The 25,280-nt window shown below is 39.8% G+C and overlaps 1 protein-coding gene across 2 annotated transcripts in view; it reads left to right on the top strand.

The window, feature by feature from the left end:
• whrna (whirlin a) overlaps positions 1-25,280 on the top strand; it is a 107,899-nt gene that overhangs the window by 2,003 nt on the left and 80,616 nt on the right. The gene's annotated exons all lie outside the window — the stretch shown is intronic.

Here is a 25,280-nt window from a genome sequence, read left to right as displayed (position 1 = left end):
CATCACTAAGTTCAAATGTGTTCTTTTGTGATTTTGGCATTCACCTCTCATTCAGATTTCAATCAGTGACACAAACCGACCACACGAGGCAGCAGCAGACCAGCAGACCAGCAGCTCCTGTGTCCCCGGGAGCATTTTCTCTATGGACTTTGGTGTGGGAGAGTGAGTGGTTTGATTGGTCGTGTGGTCACTTTGTGTCACTGAGGTAAAAGTGAATGAAAAATTTCAAATGCCAAAGTCACAAAATAACTCATGTGAACTCACTGATGAGGCAGCAGTGGATCAACAACTCCTGTGTCATTAAGAGCTTAAATGGCGGGTTTTCTCTATGGGGTTTGGTGCAGGAGAGTGAGTGGTTTCCAAACTTCAGTTTGGAAACCACAGCTGTAAGAAGCTGTTTAACAGTGAGATAAAGTATATTTAACATGTTCTTCAGATATCACAGACCTTCTGTCTGGCAGCAGCTGTTTTCTCCATGTTAGTTTGTTTGATTGACGACTCCACAACTTCCTGTCAGGAGGAGAATGTCATTAAAGCGTGTAGGTAACAAGACACTTTACAAGGCAGGTGGTAACCATAGACACACTCTGTGTGTGTGTGTGTGTGTGTGTGTGTGCACGCCTCGCTGCTCTGCTGTTGTGAACTAAGAATAAAAACTGGGACGACAGAAAGTGTAAAGATTCAGGGCTGAAAGTTGTGATTATTCTGTTGATTATTTTCTTTATTAATTGATCGTTATTGATCATAAAAAGTTTCCCAAACCTCAAAATAATGATGTTCTCTAATGTCTTTTTATCCACAAAGCAAAAACGGTGCATTTAAGTTTACTTTTATGCTTTAATTAAGCCTTTCACAAACTTTCCTTTTAAAGTGGAAGAATCTGCCATAAAAGCCATGAATATGAAACTTTAATCGTTGATAATGAGAGAAAACTGACATTCACTGAATTTTACCATCTATGAAGTAATGATTATTCTCATAGTCGATTATTTTCTTGATTTTTTTTTGTCCATAAAATGCAAGAAAATCTTCCTTATGTTTAAATGATTTCTTTGTTACATGGAGCAAAGAAAGCAGGAAATATTCATGTTTAATCATTTTAAAAACCCACATGAGAATGGACGAGTCGTCGGTTAATTGTTGCACGGCTGGTGAAGACAAGTTTATTCTCCACTGAGGTGATGAAAGACTGAGGAGTTAGACAAAGGCCTCACAGGATCAGTGGTTTGATGAGTCTGTTATTCACCACACTGAAAATGAATGAATGAATGAATGATGCTGTCTTTCACTGTAAACACTCATAAATCTGAGGTTTGTGGTTTTTTATACGTGAGGTTAAACGACTTATGGAGATCAGGAGAAACAGTTTATGTTATATCCATGTTTTTCTTCTTCATTTAAAGGCTGTTAGGTTAAAAGGTTACAACAAAATAGCCTTTAGCCACTTAGCTTAAGTCTAATATGTGTTACGAATACGATACCGATATTGATCCGATACGATATCAGCACCCGTGTTTCACAGGTAACAGCGTGTCTTCAGAGAACACCCCCCTTGTTTTCACTATTTTGGATTAGCCCAACCCACACAGGGTGAGCAACTCGTCCCGCAGGTAAACCCGGAGCCCGAGGACCGGCCCTGCAGACGTACTTATTTACACATTTAAAACACACAGAGCTCTTGGCATGGCGGCTTTTTGGGGTAGAATTAACAAACGGAGGCTGTTGAAAGTCGACAGGTGGCGCTGGTTTATGAAATCATTTTTTTTTTTTTTAGCAGCTCGCCTCAGGATGAGCTAGCGTGGTGCTAATGGCTAACTCGCGCTCGCTGTGCGGTTTTGTACACACTGTTGTTGTGATCATGTGATCAACATGCATCCAACACACAGAACCACAACGACGCTGCTGGATAGAAGAGCTGGAGCGGAATGGACTGTTGTATCGGAGCGTTTATATCGGAGATTTGAGAGGCACGCCGATATAATCCGATATGCGTTTTTTGGCTGATATCGGACCGATATCAATATCGGATCGGGACATCCCTAGTTACGAATATGTCACATGCCACATTATTTCACTGTCCAACAGAAAACTGTAGTTTGTAAACCGCTCACTCTCTCACACCAAAGCTCATAGAGAAAATCATCGTTGCTGCCTCGTGTGGTCACTTTGTGTCACTTCAGTAAATCTGAATCTGAATTTTACAAACTAACACACATGAATTTATGAAGGAGGCAGCAGTGGATCAACAACTCCTGTGTCTCTGTGATGTAAAATCTTTGATTTTCTCTATGGGGTTTGGTGCAGGAGAGTTAGCGGTTCACAAAGTGGTACAAACTTCAAGGTTTCCTTCTTTTTATTCCTAAATAATCCCCATATTAGGGGAGATTAGACATCTGCATGTAATCCACCCATCGCTCTATCTTTAACCTTGATAATAGCGTCAGTTTGGTGGCTGAGTGTAAACTTCCTCTGCTGCAGAGCGTCCATGCTCTCAGCGCTGAACGTGATCTCAAACTGTGATCACTTGAATACTAATGAGTGAATCATCCATTCACATGTACTTTTTTTTCTCTCCCCCAATCAATTTTGTCCACATTTGTCTCTAATCTGCTGAGCAGAGATTATCGATCTTCCGCTCGTGTGACTGAGTCCAGTCCTTCCATTGTGTTTCTGTTTTCCTTCTCGTCGTCTGTTTTCTTTACGTTCACTAATTCATCGTTAATGAGTAACGATGAGTCCGTAACTGTGTGGACGACGTGTCCTGGGTCTCAGCTCAGATTAAGAGTTCACTTGTATTGTTATTACAGGATTGTAGAACCATGACAGAGTATTTTATTATTATTTAAACTCTGACAGATGTTTTTATGAATTTGTCGTTGTTATTTCATCAGATTAGACACCAGAGCTGCAACATTTAATCTGTCCACTGTTTGGTGGATTAATTTTTCTCTGTTTCTCTGTTACAATAATCTGTCCACAGTGAGAAAAGATGAGAGTTTAAAACTCTGTTTCTTTGTTTCTTTAATTACACAAAGTCAAGATTCTATGACGCAGAGGGAACGTGTGTGTGCGTTTGTGTGTGTGTGTGCGTGCGTGTGTGTGCGTGCACGTGTGTGTGCGTGCGTGCGTGTGTGCGTGCACGTGTGTGTGCGTGCGTGCGTGTGTGCGTGCGTGTGTACGTGTGTGTGTGCGTGCGTGTGCGTGCGTGTGTGTGCGTGCGTGTGCGCATGTGTGTGAGCATGTTCACAGTGAGGTCAGAAAGAAAAGACATGTCTTGTCTTCACTTTAATTCAGTTTGGTTTACTGCACATTTCAGAGAACCCGAATGTTTTGCTGCTGTTGTCTCGTCAGTTGAAGTTCCCCTGCTTATAGTTACGCCCACTTGTAGCCCCGCCCCTGTCTTCTAATTTGCATAACCACACCCTAACCCTGGCATGACCCTGATCAGAGACACTGATCTGATGTAATTATTTTCATGTGGTTCTGTGTGTGGACAACTTCATGCCCCGCCTCCCTGCTCATAGCCCCACCCACCTTGCAGTCTGCAGGTGACTGAATTTCCGGGCAAATATCCTGATATTTTTGCTTCTTTTTAGTTCAAATCAGTGAGGATTCTTGATAAATGTGTGTATTTGTCTGGCTGTGAACTCCTCATGTTTTACAAAAGCGACTAAAATCAATCGGCTCAGGATTGTCACAGATTGTTTATGATCGTCTGTGAACGTTTTCCACAGCTAATGTCTCAAAATGCTTTATTTGGTTTCCAGCAGAAGAAACAAGTGCACACTGTTTTTCTCCTGCTGTTTAGCTTTCATGTGCTTTAGTGTGTGTGTGTGTGTGTGTGTGTGTGTCTGCCTGTGTGTGTGTCTCTGAGTATCTGTGTGTGTGTGTCTCTGAGTATCTGTGTGTGTGTGTGTGTGTGTGTGTGTGTCTCTGAGTATCTGTGTGTGTGTGTGTCTCTGAGTATCTGAGTATCTGTGTGTGTGTGTCTCTGAGTATCTGTGTGTGTGTGTGTCTGAGTATCTGTGTGTGTGTGTGTCTCTGAGTATGTCTGTGTGTGTGTGTGTGTGTGTATGTGTGTCTGCGTGTGTGTCTGTGTGTGTGTCTCTGAGTATCTGTGTGTGTGTGTGTGTGTGTGTGTGTGTGTTTGTGTGTCTGTCTGTGTGTGTGTCTCTGAGTATCTGTGTGTGTGTGTGTGTGTGTGTGTGTCTGTCCCTCTGTCTCCTAACAGTCTGGCTTTGGCTCACGTCCCTGTTAAGTTGCTGTCAGTTTGAGACTCTCCGTCCGTCCTCCTCGTCCTCTCGGTGACACGCTGGGACGCTCATTAGCTGTGATGGGACGGGGATGTCATTATGACATCATCATTTATTTTATTAATAATTATTCTGTTTGGAAAAACAAACCTCAACTGTTCAATTCTTTGATACAGTACAGTCAGGTGACTAAATGTCCTCACTTTAACAAAATGTCCTCAATTTTCTGCCTTAATTAGACTAAGTCTTTAGTCTGACTAAGGCTTTAGTCAGACTAAGTCTTTAGTCAGACTAAGTCTTCAGTCAGACTAAGTCTTTAGTCTGACTAAGGCTTTAGTCAGACTAAGTCTTCAGTCAGACTAAGTCTTTAGTCTGACTAAGTCTTTAGTCAGACTAAGTCTTTAGTCTGACTAAGGCTTTAGTCAGACTAAGTCTTTAGTCAGACTAAGTCTTTAGTCTGACTAAGTCTTTAGTCAGACTAAGTCTTTAGTCAGACTAAGGCTTTAGTCAGACTAAGTCTTTAGTCTGACTAAGTCTACATGCGTAGGAGAAAATGTATTTATTGTCCGTGTACGTCTGACTCCGCCTCAACAGGTGGCGTTGTATCTGTCTATTAGCCAGTGTAGCTCTGTATGTTCTGAAGAAGGTGGAACATGTTGTTTCCTGTCACAGAGGTCAAACTAAAACAAAATGAAAACTCATCCCTGGAGTTTTCAGTTTCTCCAGACTGGAGACAAACTGCTGCTGCGTCCTCTGCTCAGGAGACGACAGACGCCGCCACAGCTCGTCAAGACGAGCAGAAAACAAACAGGAGTAAATATGGTGCAGTGGCTTCAGGCTTCACCTCCAGACTCATGATGTTGATTCACTTTAGATCTTTAATAACAGTGAGCAGCAGAGTTTGGACTGTTTTTCTTCTTCTTCTTCTTCTTCTTCTTCTTCCTCGAGTAAATGGAGCCAGTTGTTGCCTGAAGGCTCCTCCAAGGTTCATCACTTCACCACAGCACAGATGAATTATTCCTCTTCCATTTAACCCCTGACTGACCATGAGAGAAACTCATAGGGATTCACAGTTTTCAGCTCGCAGACGTTTCTGGACAAACACAAACACAGACACAAACACAAACACAAACACAGACACAGACACAAACACAGACACAAACACAGACACAGACACAGACACAGACACAAACACAGACACAAACACAGACACAGACACAGACACAAACACAAACACAAACACAGACTCACTAAGAAGACTAAAAAGTCCATATGTTGTTGTTTCTGCAGCCTCTGTCTGCTTCTGTCTGCCACAGATGCTTTTATTACAGTCTGTAACACAAACACAGACACAGACACAAACACAGACACAGACACAGACACAGACACAAACACAGACACAGACACAGACACAAACACAGACACAGACACAGACACAGACACAGACACAAACACAGACACAGACACAGACACAAACACAAACACAGACACAGACACAGACACAGACACAGACACAAACACAAACACAAACACAGACTCACTAAGAAGACTAAAAAGTCCATACGTTGTTGTTTGTGCAGCCTCTGTCTGCTTCTGTGTGCCACAGATGCTTTTATTACAGTCTGTAAAAGCTCATTAGTTTATAAAACCACTCACTTTAAATGGTGTTTTACATCACAGGAGGCTCGTGGTGCTCAATGTGTTCAGAGTCAGAGCAGCTGCTGCTAGAGGACCACACTGAGGCCAGTCAGTACTCTGAGTACTCTCAGTACTGATACTATACTCTGTATCACTGATACTATACTCTGTATCACTGATACTATACTCTGTATCACTGATACTATACTCTGAATATGCTATATCACTGATACTATACTCTGTATCACTGATACTATACTCTGAATACTCTATATCACTGATACTATACTCTGTATCACTGATACTATACTCTGAATACTCTATATCACTGATACTATACTCTGAATACTCTATATCACTGATACTATACTCTGAATACTCTATATCACTGATACTATACTCTGTATCACTGATACTATACTCTGTATCACTGATACTATACTCTGAATATGCTATATCACTGATACTATACTCTGAATCACTGATACTATACTCTGAATCACTGATACTATACTCTGAATACTCTATATCACCGATACTATACTCTGAATACTCTATATCACTGATACTATACTCTGAATACTCTATATCACTGATACTATACTCTGAATACTCTATATCACTGACACTATACTGTGTATCACTGATACTGTACTCTGTATCACTGATACTATACTCTGAATACTCTATATCACTGACACTATACTGTGTATCACTGATACTGTACTCTGTATCACTGATACTATACTCTGAATACTCTACTCTTTATCACTGATACTATACTCTGAATACTCTATAGCACTGATACTATACTCTAAATACTTTATATCACTGATACTATACTCTATATCACTGATACTATACTCTGTATCACTGATACTATACTCTGTATCACTGATACTATACTCTAAATACTCTATATCACTGATACTATACTCTAAATACTCTATATCACTGATACTTTACTCTATATCACTGATACTATACTCTGGATACTCTATATCACTGATACTATACTCTAAATACTCTATACCACTGATACTATACTCTATATCACTGATACTGTACTCTGTATCACTGATACTATTCTCTGAATACTCTATATCACTGATACTATACTCTAAATACTCTATATCACTGATACTATAATCTATATCACTGATACTATACTCTGAATACTCTATATCACTGATACTATACTCTAAATACTCTGTATCACTGATACTATACTCTAAATACTCTGTATCACTGATACTATACTCTAAATACTCTATATCACTGATACTATACTCTATATCACTGATACTATACTCTGAATACTCTATATCACTGATACTATACTCTAAATACTCTATATCACTGATACTATACTCTATATCACTGATACTATACTCTGAATACTCTATATCACATACTATACTCTGTATAACTGATACTGTACTCTAAATACTCTGTATCACTGATACTGTACTCTAAATACTCTGTATCACTGATACTGTACTCTGTATCACTGATACTATACTCTGCATCACTGATACTGTACTCTAAATACTCTGTATCAGTGATACTGTACTCTGTATCACTGATACTATACTCTATATCACTGATACTATACTCTGTATCACTGATACTATACTCTATATCACTGATACTATACTCTGTATAACTGATACTGTACTCTAAATACTCTGTATCACTGATACTGTACTCTAAATACTCTGTATCACTGATACTGTACTCTGTATCACTGATACTGTACTCTAAATACTGTATCACTGATACTATACTCTGTATCACTGATACTATACTCTGCATCACTGAAACTGTACTCTAAATACTCTATATCACTGATACTATACTCTGAATACTCTGTAATACTTGATATGGTGATGATGTGGTAGGATTCTTGGTGTCAGAGAGAAAATGATGAAAGCTGATTGAAGAGTGTGCGTCAGCTTCACTGTCGACTGTGTGGATTTATTTTAAGATAAAAAGAAGCAGCATTTTTTCCCTGACTCATGTTGGGGTCTGAATATTTCTTCTTTCACGGCAGCAGAACGTTCCTGACATGATATTTCTGAAATGTCGGGTTATGGCATCAGCACCACCGTGTTCTGAGCAGCTGAGATTTTTGTGTATGGTTTTTTTGGTTTTATCCACAAACTTATTCAATTTGAATGATTTCTTTCTTTTATGGAGTAAAGAATCCGGATAATATTCACATTTCAGACAGTTTAAAGTCTGAGTTTGTTCATTATTTTGATATATATATTGAAACATTTGTTCCATTTCGATTGAATAAAATGATATTGTGATTTATCCTGACGCTGAATTATTGCTCAGCTGTAAACAAAGTTGTTAGATATTTGCGTTTAACAAACAGTCAAACGGCCGTCGCTCATTAAGCGAGTGTCGGGTGAATCTATAATTGTAATTTTTTAAACTGGTGGTATTAAAGTGTCTCTCGGGGCGCAGCAGCTGTCCGTCTTTAACGTCCAGGAGCAGATTGAAGAGTTGGACCCGCTGCAAATCTGATTAAATAAAGTGCAAACTCACAGTTGCTACTTGAGAAAACTCTGCGTTGCCCTTGAGCCCCCGGTGGAACACTTATCACCTCACCGCTCCAGCGGCTCGTTTGGCCACCGGCTCGTACTGGCCGGCGTCCAGTCGTGAGGTGTTCGGGTATAAAAGCAGTCATGGCTCGTGTTTGGACAGTCAGCATTTCCTACTCTTCTTCTTCTTCTTTTGCTTCTTTTAAAGATGTTGGCAGATTGAATTTGTTGCTTCAAGGACGGAAGTAAAAAAAAACCCAACAAAATACATGAATGGAAAATTGAGCCGTCGAGTATCGAAACTCATCTGTAACACGTAATATCGTAAATACCCGATATTAATTCTTACGTCAATCTTTAAATATATGCCATTTCCTGTTTCCTCTAGTTAGTTAGCCTATTGTAGGGCTAACTAACCAACTAATGATTATTTCTGCAATTGATTTGAGTAATTGTGTTACAGTGTTTTTAAAACCTCAAAATTATATTCTCTAATGTCGTTTTCTCCTCATACCAAAATGATTCACTTTAAATTATTTATTTGTTAATATGAAACAAAGAAATTAGATAATATTCACTTTTAGGAAGCTGAAAAATCTGAAAAGACATATTCAAACTGATTAATTAGTCAATGATTCATTTAGTAATCAATTAATAAGATTTGGCCACAGTAGTCTTGTGTGGCTAGCTTTGGAGCTAACATCTAAGCTAGTCTCAGAAGTTAGAAAGTGATACTAATGAAGTGCTAAAGCTAACAAATGCACAGCACTGTCTCGATTTAAGTGCGTTTGGAGTGGTGCTAACGGCTAAGCTTGTTACTTCTTTTCTTAAATGTGATGCTAACGTGGAGTCTGGAGTTACTACCTTTTAACTGTAAAGATTTAGCTAGCATAAGTCGGGCTCCCATCAGCATCAAAGCTAATAAGGAAGGAAGGAAGACTGAGGACACAGCAGCTTTGCTAAAGCTATCAAACACACTACACAGCAGTTTTATAGACTGTTGTGTTTGTATGTTCGTTTTAACCTTTTACTCACAAACACCTTTGTTTATATGTCAACAACACTTTTGTAAAACAGTAGCACAAGTCTTGGATGTGTTTTTCCTCACGTGGCTAGCAGTGGAGCTAACAGCTAAGCTCGTCTGAGAAGTTAAAAAGTGATGCTAATGGAGTGTTTAAGCTAACAGACGCTCTACAGCACTGCCTCCGTTTAAGTGGAACAAAAAGTAAAAGTTGTTAAATGTGATGCTAGTGTGGAGTCTGGAGTTAACTACCACCATATTTTAAAGTTTGGGACATAGGAGGACACTGGGATCAATTTAGAGTGTCCAATTAACAATGAGCAATGGGGACTGGGTTACAAGACCAATTCCCTTTCGCTCAACCCTTATTTTGCACCATATTGAAAGTTTCTGATAAGCACCCAGCACTCGTCGGCCAAAAGTTTTAAACAGACATAAAGAAGTCTCTTAATCTGGTAATTAATGGTGAGTGAGTGCTTTAAGTGGATGAGTGTGTCCGGCTTCTGCTCAGACAGGAAGACGAGGAGGTTGTGCTGAAATTGAGATTGAGTGTTAGTTTGCGTCTTTGGCTGCAGAGTGAACATTTGGCAGCGTGAGAAGAAAACAGAGCGAGAGAGAAGCACAAACACAACTGAACTGAATGTGCTGATGAAAACGGAGGAAAAATCGAGTTGAAAAGTGCTGATCCATCATTTACCTGTATTTGCTTATTTGTATATGTTAACGATGAACCCAGATACTGAAAAACTACATCACAATGTTGATTTTTAAAGGTATAGTTGAGGATTTTTGAAATTGAGATCAATAAAAAATTTGACCAAAAAAATTAACCTAATAAAAACTACATAAGACAGGAATTTTGAAGTTTCTAAAGTTTAGAAACTTCAAAATTCCTGTCTTATGTAGAATCTAAACCATTCACTCTCCCACACCAAATTCCATTGGAAAAAATCTGTGAAATTCTTCTTCTTCAACAGCGGAAAACTTAATTTGAACCAATTATCACATTGAATAAATCTCCACTATCTTAAATCTACCGTGTCTTAAGAATAGGTTTTGCCTCAATATTTTCACTGTTAGACATAGTTTACACTGACCCCTCACTTTGTAAATGGCTCGCTCCCTGCACCAAACTCCATTGAGAAAATTGTCGATTTTAGCTCGAGGGGACACAGGAGCTGCTGGTCCACTGCTGCCTCGTGTGTTGAGTTAGTGTCACTGAGATGAATCAGAGCAAAGCATTTTAAACACCGAAATCACACAAGTTAGACATTTGGACTTATTGAAGGAGGCAGAAGTGGATCAACGACTCCTGTGTCCTGTGAGCTAAAATCATTGTTTTTTTTCAATGGACTTTGGTGTGGGAACATCTGTTTCACATAGTGTACTCTTAAGTTGGCGTTGATATTAAAAAGTTGAGTTTTTTAGTAGGATTGTTGTCCTCATATATACCTCACACAACCCCACTTCAAAAAATCCCGAACTACCCCTTTTTAATGGTGTTCCATTCGTCTCCATAATTACCATGTGAAATATTTATAATTTGCTTTAATTAAGTGGGCGGCTGCTGTGCCAGGTCTCAGAAGTGTTGTTTGTTCCACGCATGTCTAATGAATATTAAAGTGTTTACCGGCGTGGGAGGTTTGATTGTGTCGGGATGAGAGACGACGGACGGAAACAAACCGTCGACGATGTCTCACTCGTTTTATTTAAACCTATATTTAAGCTTTTAGACTTGTTGATGTTTTATTTTGCCCTTCGCTGCCTCCTTTTATTCTCGTGTCAGGTTTGTATTTATCTGCTATCATGTGTTCACCACTTAATTTTTGTCGTGAGACAGATTTTTTCCTGATTGGAAACAGAAAGTTTTCTGCTGCACCAAATCCCATTGAGAAAATGTGCGATTTTAGGTCATGGGGATACATACTGACATAAACTGACCACACGAGGCAGCAGTGGACCAGCACTTCCCTGTATCCCCTTGAGCTAAAATCGCACATTTTCTCAATGGGATTTGGTGCTGGAGAAATATAGTATTTTTTCCCTCTGCTGTCCATACTGTACTGTACAGCTCCTCCCCTCCTCTCCCTGTGGTATCACATACCTCATCATTCTGTCCGTCAGCGCTATGCTCCCCCCCCCCTCCTCTCCGGTCGTCACACCTGGGTTCCGCTGCCAAAGTGAGACTTCATTGTCGCGGGCTAATTGCTTCACGATGGATCGGCCAAATGCTCGAGTTCACGTTGAAGGTGTCCCTAATCCATCACCTGGCCTCCGCGGCACTAAATCACCGGAAGCAGCCATTGATATCCGGTCATCGAGCGTCGGAGTCTGAGTCTGAGCTGCGTTTCTGCTCGTTCTCTGTGTGAAGTTCAGTGAAATGATGTCTGACTCTGGGAGAACCACAGCTGCTCTGGTCTGAGCACAGTTTGACACCCGTGGTCTAATGGTGCATTTACATCGACCGCTAAATGATTTCTCAAGCAGTTTCAGACTGTGATCGTTAAGAGTTGTCATCTGTGGCTCAGGCTGAAGTTCAGGAAGTTCTAGTGACACAGAGAGAGTTCTGAAATATTCTACACAAAAAGTAAAAGTTACTTGGTTACTTTTTTAACAAGGTTGTCGACCATGTATTGCATATATCGTTGCGTCGTATCATATCATATTGTACCGCATTGCGGTGTTCTATATCACGTTGTTCCGTACTGTATCGCATCGCATCGTATCATGTGGTACTGTATCACATTGTACCGTATTGTATCGTACCGTATCACATTGTATCGTACTGTATCGCATTGTATCGCAATGCATCGTATTATACTGTATCTTATCATATCTCATATGATACGATATGATATGCATTGTATTATGTGTATCGCATAGTAACGTACCTGTATCACACTGTACCGTATCGTACCGTACTGTATCATATCGTTCCTTATCGTATCGCATCATATTGTGTCTTAACCTGCAATCTTTCATGCCTGATCACTATTCTTCAGATTTGCTTAGGACGACACTCTTCGTAACTTACTGTGTTTATAGAGCAAAGTGTTGTCATGGAGACAGTTAAATGAAACGTAGAGATTATATTTTCGCACAAAAAAGAATAGAAAGTTACAAAGCCGCACAGAGAGCACGAGCTAGCTGTTAGCACCACGCTAGCTCATCCTGAGGCGAGCTGCTAAAACAACATTATTTCATAAACCAGCGCCACCTCTCGACTTTCAACAGCCCCCGTTTGTTAATTATACCCCAAAAAGCAGCCATGCCAAGAGCTTTGTGTGTTTTAAATGTGTCCTGAGGCTCCACACACGGAGCTAAGTACGTCTGCGGGGCCGGTCCTCGGGCTCCGGGTTTACCTGCGGGACGTGTCACTCACCCTGTGTGGGTTGGGCTAATCCAAAATAGTGAAAACAAGGGGGCTGTTCTCTGAAGACACGCTGTTACCTGTGAAACACGGGTGCTCTGAAAACACCCCCATTAGCACTTGGTACTTTCCTCCTGATGAAATGAACCATAGACATTAACATGAAAAAAATCCAATATTCTTATGTTGAAGGTTAAAATTGATGTAACCATTGGTTAATAATAAATGGGTCAGTTTTTCTCAGACCTACTGTTGCTGACTATCATTCTCTGTTTCAGTAATATCACTTGATCAAGCCTGTTAGATTCTAACATTCCACACTACAAAATAAGTCATTAAAGTATGTATGATTTGTGCTGATATCGTATCGGATCAATATCGGTATCGGCCAATACTCAAGGCTGCAATATCGGTATCGTATTGGAAGTGAAAAAGTTGTATCGGGACATCCCTACTTAAAGACCTAAAGAAAACTAACAATAAAATACTGTAGAAAATATAAACCCCCCACAAATAAACAAATAAAAACAGGTAAAATCAACATCTCACACTGAGTCTAAAGCCAAAGAGTAAAAATGTTTTTTAAGATGCGTTTGCTCAAACATCGTCGTCATGGTGTCACTGCAGCAGCTCTGCTCTGAATATCAATGAGCTCACATTCTTTTAACATTCATTATTATTTCACTTGTGACTGTGGCTGCCTGACAGGTGTAATTATGAGACACACACACACACACACACACACACGCACACGCCTGTTTCCTCCTCCGTGTTAGTTCCAAATATCTAGAGAATAATAGAAGCAGAGGACTTGAGGATGTGGGAGGAGCTGTGATGGACCTGTGTGTGTGTGCGTATGTGTGTGTGTGTGGGCGACCAAAATGACTAAACAGTCCTGACCAGACTAGAAGTTCACTGGCCCTTAGGTCATTTTGAGTTTGAGGCCCCTGACTTAAGATTTAAGTGTATATGTATTTAAATTGGTTGTAAAATTACTTGCTAAATTATGCACCAATTTGCTCTTGTTGTGATTTATTTTGAGCAAAGAAAACAGAAAATATTCACTATATACAGTATACAAACTGTATATATACAGTTAGTTTTTTAAATCCCTAAAACTTCACAGAGTAAAATAGTTTCCCCTGGTATCTTATTTTAAGAAGCTGAAAAACCTTTGAATGTTTGAAAGTGTATTATAAGTCTATAGATGTAAAGAATCTCGCCTCATAGAACAGTTTTGTTTTTTAATGCCTGAAACTCCACAGAGTGAAATAGTTTCCCCGGCCACTGCACAACTCCATTACTGCGGGGCGTAATGCGTTTGACACCGACTCAATTCCTGAAGTGTTTTTAAAAATGACTTTGTCAAACCTGAAAACCTTTGGCTTTTTCCTCAGACGACAGAAATTGTCAGAGAAAAGAAAACACAATGAGGTTAAAGCCTTTTGTGTTGCTTCTGTCGTCTCGCTGACATTTTCCGTGGTTTGAGCTCATGTCAGGATTTAAACTGTGTGCTCGTGTTCAGGTGATGGAGCGCTGTAAAAACATGTTGTCACCAACAGACACACAAAACTGCAACATTTAAAATCATCTATTTACTGATTTTATTTGCTGTAAAATTTACTTTTCCAACAAGAAGTTTGTGTCACTTTGTGTCAAACGCTTATTCTCCTGCACCAAAGTCAGTGATTTTACATCACGGCACGTGAGCGTTCCTCTGCTGCCTCGCTCAACAAGTTCAAATGCTGTTTTTGAAATAGATTAAAATAGATAAAATAGGTTAATCTAATAGATTATATTAACTTCAGTGACACAAATTGACCACAAGAGGCAGCAGTGGACCAGCAGCTGCTGTATCTGTGAAAGCTAAAATCACTGATTTTCTCTATGGACTTTGGTAATGTTCATAACTTCTGTTGTAGGTAGTTCTTCATTAATTATTCTGAATCTCAGTTTAATGTTCTTAATCTCAGTTTAATGTTCTTATCTCAGTTCAATGTTCTTAATCTCAGTTCAAAATTCTAAATTTCAGTTTGGTGTTCTTAAAATCAGTTTAATGTTCTTAATCTCAGTTTAATATTGTTAATCACAGTTCAAAATTCTTAATCTCAGTTCAAAATTCTGAATCTCAGTTTAATGTTCCTAATCTCAGTTTAATGTTCTTAATTTGAGTTTAATGTTCTTAATCTCAGTTCAAATTTCTTAATCTCAGTTCAAAATTCTTAATCTCAGTTTAATGTTCTTAATCTGATTTTAATGTTCTTAATCTCAGTTCAAACTTCTTAATCTCAGTTCAAAATTCTTAATCTCAGTTTAATGTTCTTAATCTCAGTTCAAAATTATTGATTTCAGTAAAAAGTTATTAATCTCAATTCAGAATTCAGAATCTATGTTTAAAATCCTTAATCTCGGTTTAATGTTCTTAATCTCAGCTCAAAAGTTTCTCTCCAGACCAGAAGTTCCCTCCTCATATTTTCGAGACTTCTATGTCTGAGAAGCTAATGGTTCCTCCTCTTCCTCCTCTTCCTCCTCTTCCTCCTTCATTGCAGGTAGTCATTCATCTGAAATATCATTCCACATATTTCCCTCCACTTTAAACCCTCATAATTTAAACTGGCACACACACACACGCACACACACACACACAGTGACTGCAGGGTTCTAGGAAGATTGAAAACTCAAGGGCGATTCAGGTGACATCACGTAATTCGCCCTGGGTTGAATCCCCCGCTGTAATATTTCTATCAGACGATCAGACGTGAGAACTCGCTCTGATTGGTTCAGGGTTGTTTTTTTTATTCCCAGGGTCAAAAACAAGCCGCTGATGATCGGACACAGATTATGATTCTGACAAGGTGGCGAGAGACTTAAAATCTGCCGCAGAGCACACGGATAATTGACTCCATGTTGCTGCGAGATGATTATTATTTAATCTGTGGGTTGTTGTCTGTGTTTTGGTGATGGATGGAACAGACGAGGAGGAAAGAACTGATATGAGGAGGAGGAGGAGGAGGAGGAGGAGGAGTGAGGACAGACAGCAGCAGATTGAGCTGGACCTTTTTCATCCTTTCACAGAATCCAATTCACAATTTTCACTGACATCCCCGTTCGTTCTCTGCTGATGGATTTATTTGAACTCTGCAGGAGAGAGAGAAGAGTGAGAAGATGAGTGGACAAGAAGTCTTAAAGGGAGAGTTAAGGGTTTTTTTTAGGATTGACTTTGCTGCTTTATTTTATAGTTTAATGACGTTTTCTGTCAGGAAACTCAAGTTTCACTCCCCCACACCAAAGTCCATTGAGAAAATCGTCATTTTTACGCCACAGCGCTCGGGAGTTGTTGATCCACGTTTGCCTCGGTTGACTAAGTTCAAATGAGTCTCTTTGTGATGTCAGTGTTTGATAACCTTCATTCGGAGTTAACGCAGTGACACAAACTGACCACACGAGGCAGCAGCAGACCGGCAGCTCCTGTGTCTCCATGAGCTTAAAACGCTTGTTTTCTTAATGGAGTTTGGTGCAGGAGAGTGAGGGGGTTTACAAAGTCAGATAAAACTTCAGTTTCCTGTTTCAAGAGAGTGAACCTGTGTGTCTCAAACTGACACATGACCTTTGCATCCGAGCATCTCGTCTGGCCACTAGGGGGCGAATTAAGTGAAAAAAATCACTTTTTTTTTGGCAAAAACAACTATTCAGTAGGGTTGGGCAATATGAGCTTAAAATTATATCACGACATTCCATCCTGATATTGCAATAAACAAAAGTTTGTTGTATTAGTGGTGAAATATGACAGATATTTGACAGAATTTCAAAATAAAAGTGTACGTGTTCATGTATGATAAACCTGAACTTTGCCTTTAATATTTGTGGAGAAGCAGGAAAAGTAAAATAAAAATAATGTCTGTTTGTTACCTCGTGTCATGAACACTGATCTGGTCAGGACCAGGAAGTCCTCATGTAGACCAAAAACCTGGTCCTTATGAGGCAGAACCTCATCTATAAAAGGGAACTGCTTAAGTTTAGGGCTAAGATTTGGATTGTGGTTAAGTTAAGTTTAAGGGACTGAGGAATGCATTAAATGAGTGTCCTCGCTAAGAGTGATGTACGAGTGTGTGTGTGTGACGTTCTTCCACATGAATAAGGGAATATTTAAGTGTTTTGTCCTCTGCTGCAGTCGTTCCTCAGATTAAAGACAAAGTCGACCATGCTGCCTATTTAAAGCTGTGCTACGTGACTTTGGTTGTTGTTGTTGTTTCTCAGACTATTATGGACAATTATTTGTTTACTGTATGTGAAAACAGACTGTCAGGCAAAACTATCAGACCTGACTAAGGGAGTGTTCTGGTTGCTCCTTTAAACAGACCTTTAATAGGGTTTTAGGATCAGGTTCATGTTAGATTTAGGTTACCTGGTTTTCCTTATGTTGTGGGGACCTTAATCTGTTTATACAGTCAAGTTTAGAGTAAGTCTCCAGGAAATGCATGAAAGTCAATGTGATGTCCTCTAAAGTCATGGAAACCTGTGTGTGTGTGTGTGTGTGTGTGTGTGTGTGTTTGTGTGTGTGTGTGTGTGTGAGAGAGTCAGTCCAGATTCAGGACGAGTCAATTGTTGTGGACATGAAACACTTTTTTGTACTCAGTGTACTCAAGCACTCAGTGTTTTATTACCTTCTCTCTCCAAACCCAAGGCTGCCAACCCCCCCCCCCCCCCCAAAATGTCCCCTCACACACACACACACATTCTAAGTGAGGACACTGATGGACATACTGCTTGTCTGAGCCCATTTAACCCTTAATTTTAGCCAAATTTTAATTCTAAAACCAGGTCTTTTGATTTCTTTTTTTCAGGAAATCTGTTACGTACTGCAGCTTTAAACGGGCAGCTTTTAAGAACCAGCTGCTGTGTCTTTAAACGCTGAGAGATGACTGCAGCAGAGGGGACTTAAAAAATGTCCCCTCTTTATGTGTAAGGACGCTGGATTCCACTGTTGGACACACACACACACACACACACACACACACAGAGGCTGTGTCTCTGTGGGACATTTTCTCCTCGGTGCCTCAGGTGCTGAGTGGAGTCATTATGAAAGCAGCTGGAATTCTCATTTGCCTCTTGGTTTGAAAAAAGCACCACAGCTCTATTTCCCACTCTGACGTCCTCGTCCTCGTCCTCATCCTCATCCTCATCCTCATCCTCACCCTGCGTCTGCCGCCGTTAGCTTAGCGTGGACATGTGTGGAGACGCTGTCTTCCCATGTGTCGAGAGGACGCTGAACTTGTCTCGGCTCCAGTGAGACAGCGTTTGCTCCTGTGATGTCTCACAGAGACGTTGGATCATCGGCTCCCCCTGTGGGCCAATTACCACAGATTATGTCTTTGTGGGAACACAAAACACACACACACACACACACACACACACGTGTGTGGTCGTATCAAACAAAAGTCTCACCAGATTAAAATGATATATGTTAAAGCTGCAGTACGTAACCTTTTGTAAACTTGTTTTATGTATTTTTTGTTGCATATTATATTCATACTTCTGACCCTTTAGCTCAGAGGCCTCAAACTTGTGGCCCGTGGTCCACATGTGGCCCCCTAATCGATTTTGTACGGCCCACCACTCAATATCAAGTTATAGTCTATAGTATATAGTCTTTTATTTTCAGATTAACTTTGCATCATGAATGTTGTTTTTGTAGATTGTTTGATTTTGAAATAAACACTTTTATTTTGAAATTGTGTGACATTTTGCTACAAGCATCATTATTATTATGGTGATATAAAGAAGTTACACGATGTGGGATCTTTAAAGTTTAATCCTTCACCTCCAAACAGGCTCTGTGAGGCAAAACTATCAGACCTGACTGACTGAGGGAGCGTTTGTGTGTATACAGCAGCAGAGCAGGGGCGGGTGGGACAATATGTGTTTGTATCATCAAACTGGTGAACGACAGGTTTTTTAAAGGAACATTTCTTGGACGCTTCTTTGTGTTTTCATTCTGTTTGCATTCGGCTCACTTTACTAGCTCGTTGTTGCTGTTGCCGCCTTCTGTTGTGACGTAAAACAAATCTTCCTGTGTGCAGTGCAGGCAACACAATGTCAGAACGCTGCTCCACACAGAGAGAGAGTCGCATGAAGTATGAAACAGGCTTTTGTTTGTACTTGAAAGTTATGCACTACAGCTTTAAATCTATGATATTTAAAGGTGTAAAGAAGATGTTTGCACAATTACGTCACAGTTGGACTTGTCTGACTGGAAACTGAAGTTTGTGTCACTTTGTGAACATCTCACTCTCCATAGAAAATATCAGCGATTTAAGCCCACATGGACACACGGGCTGCTGGTCTACTGCTGCCCCATGTGGTCAGTTTGTGCCACTGAGGTAAATCTGAACGAAGGATTACAAATGCTGAAAACACAAAAATATCACGATTGATTTTACTGATGGAGGCAACAGTGGATCAATAACTCCTCTGTGCTGTGATGTTAAAATCGATGATTTTCTCTATGGAGTTTGGTTTGGGAGAATGACGCTCACTTCACAAGTGGTTACAACTTCATTTTCATTTAAAAACAAATATTTTTTTATGACTGGATTAAACAAGCAATAACTGTGTCTCATAAAAGAGAAAAAACTGCAAAATAAACCAATTAAGTTACACAAAAGAGAGCTTTATATATATATTTTTATTTATTTACTTATTTGAGGTAAGTGTGATGTGCCTGCGTAACATTGAGAGTGAATAAGCAGTATTTGAGTTGACGCCTCCGCAGTGTCAGCGCTGGCTGGATTCTGCTCAGAGGCAACAGTTTTGTTTGTGTTTGTGAATAAATTTAGCCTAAAGCTTCAGTATGATGTTTGTGTGTGCGTCTGTGTGCGTGTGTGTGTGTGTGTGTATTTATAGCTCATGCTTTGAGAGCCACTCTGTGTTAACTGTATGTGTTGCAGTGCATGAAGAAGCCTCTCTCATGCACAAACAGCTGCTTCTCTTTCAGCTCGCTGCATGTTCAAGTGTCATAACCAAAGAGATGAAGTGTGTGTTCACACACACACACACACAGAGAAACAACAGCCCACACATGAGATGAAATGATGGAGGATTTCACAGGATTAGGGACAAAATCCAGACAAACAGCTTTATGTTTCACCTTGACTGTCAATCACATCTGATTCTCTGCTCTTTATCGTGCGGCTGAACAAAAATATCAAGTGTCGAAATGACCCTGAACTTTCTTCAACTATTCTTTAAAAACCTTATTTAAATGTGTGTTTAGATCGACTCTTTAGTTTTACCATTATCTTAAAGTCTTAATCGTCAAAAAAGCCCTTTAAAGTTGTGAGGACCAGACAAAATGTTTTTTAGCATTATCGCTAACCTTAACCATAACTAGTTAATATCTAACACTAACCATAACCAGTTAATGTCTAACACTACCCATAACCATAACTAGTTCATGTCTAACACTAACCATAACCATAACTAGTTCATGTCTAACACTAACATAACCATAACTATTTAATGTCTAACACAAACTTTAACCATAGCTAGTTAATTTCTAACACTAAACTGAACGTTCGCAACTGTTCGTCACTGATAACTAGTTAATTTGTAACACTAACCTTAACCATAACTAGTTAATGTATAACACTAACTTTAGCCAAAACTAGTTAATGTATAACACTAACCTTAATCATAACTAGTTAATGTCAAACACTAACCTTAACCATAACTAGTTAATGTCTAACACTAACTTTTACCATGACTAGTTAATGTCAAAAACTAACCTTAATCATAACGAGTTAATGTCAAACACTAACCATAACTAGTTAATGTCTAACACTAACTTTAACCATAACTAGTTAATGTCAAACACTAACCATAATTATAACTAGTACCGCAAGCGGTAATTGACGGGTTCGAGCTTGACGGCTCGCGAGTCCCCGTGCGTCCACGTCGCAGCGCGAGTCCTCTTCCTCATCTTCCGTTCATTCACCGCTTGTGGTACTGGTTATTTTCAGCTGCATCCCCGCGCAATGTCAGGCGTGTCCTTTTAAAATGGCCGTCTTCCTGTTGGGTGAAAGGCGTGTCCGTAAACGTGTTTAGGGAAGGTACCTTGACTTACATAACAAGTTTCGTGTGGATCGGAGAATGTCAGACTTTACTTCCTGTTTCGGGAGTTGTACTTCCTGTAAGGAGGTCATCCTTTACAGACATGTACAGGGCGGGTCTCAGGTCTGAGGTCTAACAGTGTGATTTCGTCTATAAGTTGTTATTTTTGTGAAAAACAACTGATGGTATCAGAATTGAAGCTGAATTTTAGCAATAACTAGTTATTTTTGTGATAGAACATCTGATGGTATAAGAATTTAGGGTGCATTTTCTCTTTTTTCCCTCTATTACTTTTTCTCTCTTCCCATTTTCCCTGTTTTTTTTTTCCTTGGCCCCTCTTGCAGTACCTTTTGCCCCATCTTTCCCTTTCAGAGCAGCATGAGAAACTGTAAATGTTAGATTTGATAGATTTGTAGGCAAATGCCTCCATCATGTGGCGAACAAAGGTTACTGCACTGACGAACAACTCAGTAGAGTGGATCCTGTGTAGTGTTCTTATGTCAACACCATTGAACGATTTGTTATCATATTCAGCAAGCATCATCTACCATGTGTTTTACATGTTTTCATTCATTTTGAGTATGATACAATGAAATTTGTTAAAGTTATAAGGGAAATTGTGAAATTGTATTTTCTGTTACCACCAGAAGGCGCTGTTTTTAAAATGTACAGTTTTTGCATAAGCATCTTCAGCAAGATCCCATCATCGATCGTCACTAGTTTGGTTAAGATCTAACCTTTCATCGCAAAGTTATAAGAGTTTGTTGTTGTAGCGAAATACCAGACGTCATATTGTCTGCCGTCAACAGGGGGCACTGTTTTTGAAAGTGAATATTTTCATATAGGCATCTTCAGGGATTGACTATCATCAATCCTAGCAAGTTTGGTTCAGATTGGAATAGCATTCGCAAAGTGGTAGCAGTTTGTTTTTTGTCGCAAATATCTGACTTTGCAGTGTTGTCATTGCAACACTGTTGAACAATTTGTTATCATATTAGGCACGCATCATCTACCATGTGTTTTGAATGTTTTCCCAAATTTTGAGTTTGATACAAGGAAATTTGTTAAAGTTATCAGGGAAATTGTGAACTTGTACTTTCTGTTACCACCAGGTGGCACTGTTTCCAAAATTTACAGTTTTTGCATAGGCATCTTCAGCAAAAGCCCATCATCGATCATCACAAATTTGGTTAAGATCTGACCTTCAATCGCAAAGTTATAAGAGTTTGTTGTGTGTTGCGAAATACCAGACTTCCTAGTGTTTGCCACCACCAAGAGGCGATGTTTTCAAAATTTACAGTTTTTGCATAGACATCTTTAGCAGGGGTCCATCATCGATTGTCACTTGTTTGGTTAATATCTGACCTTCCATGGCAAAGTTATAAGAGATTGTTGTGTGTTGCGAGGAATCGTGATTTTCGCCAACTTTGCCACCCTTCTTCTTGTTCGCCATGATACTTAATGAAAAGATTTTGATATCTTTGGATCCTCCACTTGTCCACAGTGACCTCACAAAGTTTGAAGGTCATACCATTAAAGCTCTGTGACAAGTGCATTCACATACCATTGGTGCGAAATGGCCAAAATCTCCAAAAAATGTACTTTCAATCCAAGATGGCGGCTTTCCTGTTCGTTTTAGAGCTTAGGCTGCTTTGAATTTTTTGACCGTCCCGACCTAAGGAACGCGTGAGTACCAAGTTTAGTGCATGTACATTAAACGTGCTCCTCAGGAGGACAAGTGTTAGGGGTTATAAGAGTTTTGCCTTTTGTTGTGAAGAATATGAATGAACGCCAACTTTGGCGCCCCCTATCTCAAAAACCATGCGACATTTTGAAAAACTTTTAATATCTTTAGATCCTCAACTTGTCCACAGTGACCTCACAAAGTTTGAAGGTGATCCCATTAAAGCTCTATGACAAGTGCGTTCACATACCATTGGTGCGAAATGGCCAAAATCTGCCAAAAATGTACTTTCAATCCAAGATGGCGGCTTTCCTGTTCGTTTTAGAGCTTCGGCTACGCTGACTTTTTTGACCGTCTGGACCTAAGGAACACGTGAGTACCAAGTTTCGTGCATGTACATTCAACGTGCTCCTCAGGAGGACAAGTTTTACGGGTTGTAAGAGTTTCACCTTTTGTTGTGAAAAATATGAATGAACACCAACTTTGGCGCCCCCTATCTCGTACACCGAGCGACATTTTAAAAAGCTTTCAGGAACTTATGCTCGGCAACTTGTTCACAGTGACCTCACCAACTTTCAAGATGATCGCATAAAAACTCTAGGATTAGTTCATTCAAATATCAGGTGTCATAGTGTCTGCTGTCACCAGGGGGCGCTGTTTTTGAAAGTGAATATTTTCATATAGGCGTCTTCAGGGCCAGACTATCATCAATCCAAGCAAGTTTGGTTCAGATCGGACTCGGATTCGTAAAGTTGTAGCAGTTTGTTTTTTGTCACAAATATCTGACTTTGCAGTGTTGCTGTGGCAACACCGTTGAACGATTTGTTATCATATTAAGCACGCATCATCGAACATGTGTTTTAAATGTTTTCCCAAATTTTGAGTTTGATACGATTAACTCTGTAAAAGTTATAACCGAAATTGTTTTTTTTTGTATATTTTGTTACCACAAGGAGGCACTGTGCTCAAAATTTACGTTTTTTTCACAGACTTCTTCAGCAATGGTCCATCATCAACCCTAGGTAATTTGGTTGGGATGTGACCTTCTATCGCAAAGTTATAAGAGTTTTGTTGCCTGTGGCGAAACATTAAAATGTTCACCAACTTTGCCGGCCCCTTACTCTTACGCCATAATACCTATTGAAAAGATTTTGATACCTTTGGATCCTCAACTTGTCCAAAGTGACCTCACCAAGTTTAAAGGTGATCCCATGAAAGATCTAGGACAAATCTGTTCAAATATCATTGGTGTGAAATGGCCAAAATCAGCAAAGCATTTACTTTCAATCCAAGATGGCGGCTTTCCTGTTAGTTTTAGAGCATAGGCTACGCTGACTTTTTTGACCGGCCCGACCTAAGGAACACGTGTACCAAGTTTCGTGCATGTACATTAAACGTGCTCCTCAGGACCACAAGTTTTAGGGGGTGGAGCAGGTTTTTGGCCCGTCCACTTTCACCAGGGGGCGCTGATTTTGACTTGAAATATTTTCACATAGGTTTGTTCAGGGCCAGACTATCAACAATCCTAGCAAGTTTGGCTCAGATTGGACCAGGATTGGCAAAGTTGTGACAGTTTTTTTTTTTTTGTATTTTCTACCACCACCAGGAGGCGCTGTTTTCAAAATTTATTGTTTTCGGCAATATAGTCGCCTTCAGCAACTACCCATTATCAATCATACGAAGTTTGGTTGGGATTGGATCTTCCATCGCAAAGTTATAAGAGTTTCGCTTTTTGTTGTGAAAAATAGGAATTTACACCAACTTTGGCGCCCCCTATCTCGTACACCATGAGACATTTTAAAAAACTTTTGATAACTTAAGTTCCTCAACTGGTTCACAGTGACCTGACCAAGTTTAAAGGTGATCGCACAAGAACTCTAGGATTAATTCATTCAAATACCAGAGGTCATATTGTCTCCGTCACCAGGGGGTGCTGTTTTTGAAAGTGAATATTTTCATATAGGTGTCTTCAGGGCCGGACTATCATCAATCCTAGCAAGTTTGGTTCAGATTGGACTAGGATTCGCAAAGTGGTAGCAGTTTGTTTTTTTGTCGCAAAAATCCGACTTTGCATCATTACCATGGCAACATCATGTAACGATACGCCATCATATTGAGCACGCATAGTCTACCTTGTGTTTAGAATCTTTTAACCAATTTTGAGTTTGATACAATCATTTCTGTAAAAGTTATTCCCGAAATTGTAAAAGTAACTTTTTTTTTTAGATTTTCTGCCACCACCAGGAGGCGATGTTTACAAACTTAACAGTTTTTGCATAGGCATCTTCAGCAAGGGCCCATCATCGATCGTCACAAGTTTGGTTACGATCGGACCTTCCATCACAAAGTTATAAGAGTTTCGTTGCGTGTAGCGAGAAATTACAAATTTTCGCCAACTTTGCCGGCCCTTTTCTCGTACGCCATGCGACATTTCAACTAACCATAAGCATCGTTAGATCCCCAACTTGTCCACAGTGACCTCACCAAGTTTGAACGTGATCCCATGTAAGCTCTAGGACAAGTTCGTTCAAATACCGATGGTGCGAAATGGCCAAAATCGCCTCTGTTTTGGCGTGCAATCCAAGATGGCGGCCCTCCTGTAGGATTCACAGGGAAGTTGTCATCGACTTTTTTGACCGTCCCCACCTCATGA

Source organism: Solea solea, chromosome 19, assembly GCF_958295425.1.
Source record: "Solea solea chromosome 19, fSolSol10.1, whole genome shotgun sequence".
Taxonomy (NCBI): Eukaryota; Metazoa; Chordata; class Actinopteri; order Pleuronectiformes; family Soleidae; genus Solea; species Solea solea.
Note: the sequence above shows the minus strand (reverse complement) of the source record. Positions and strands in the feature narration are given on the sequence as shown.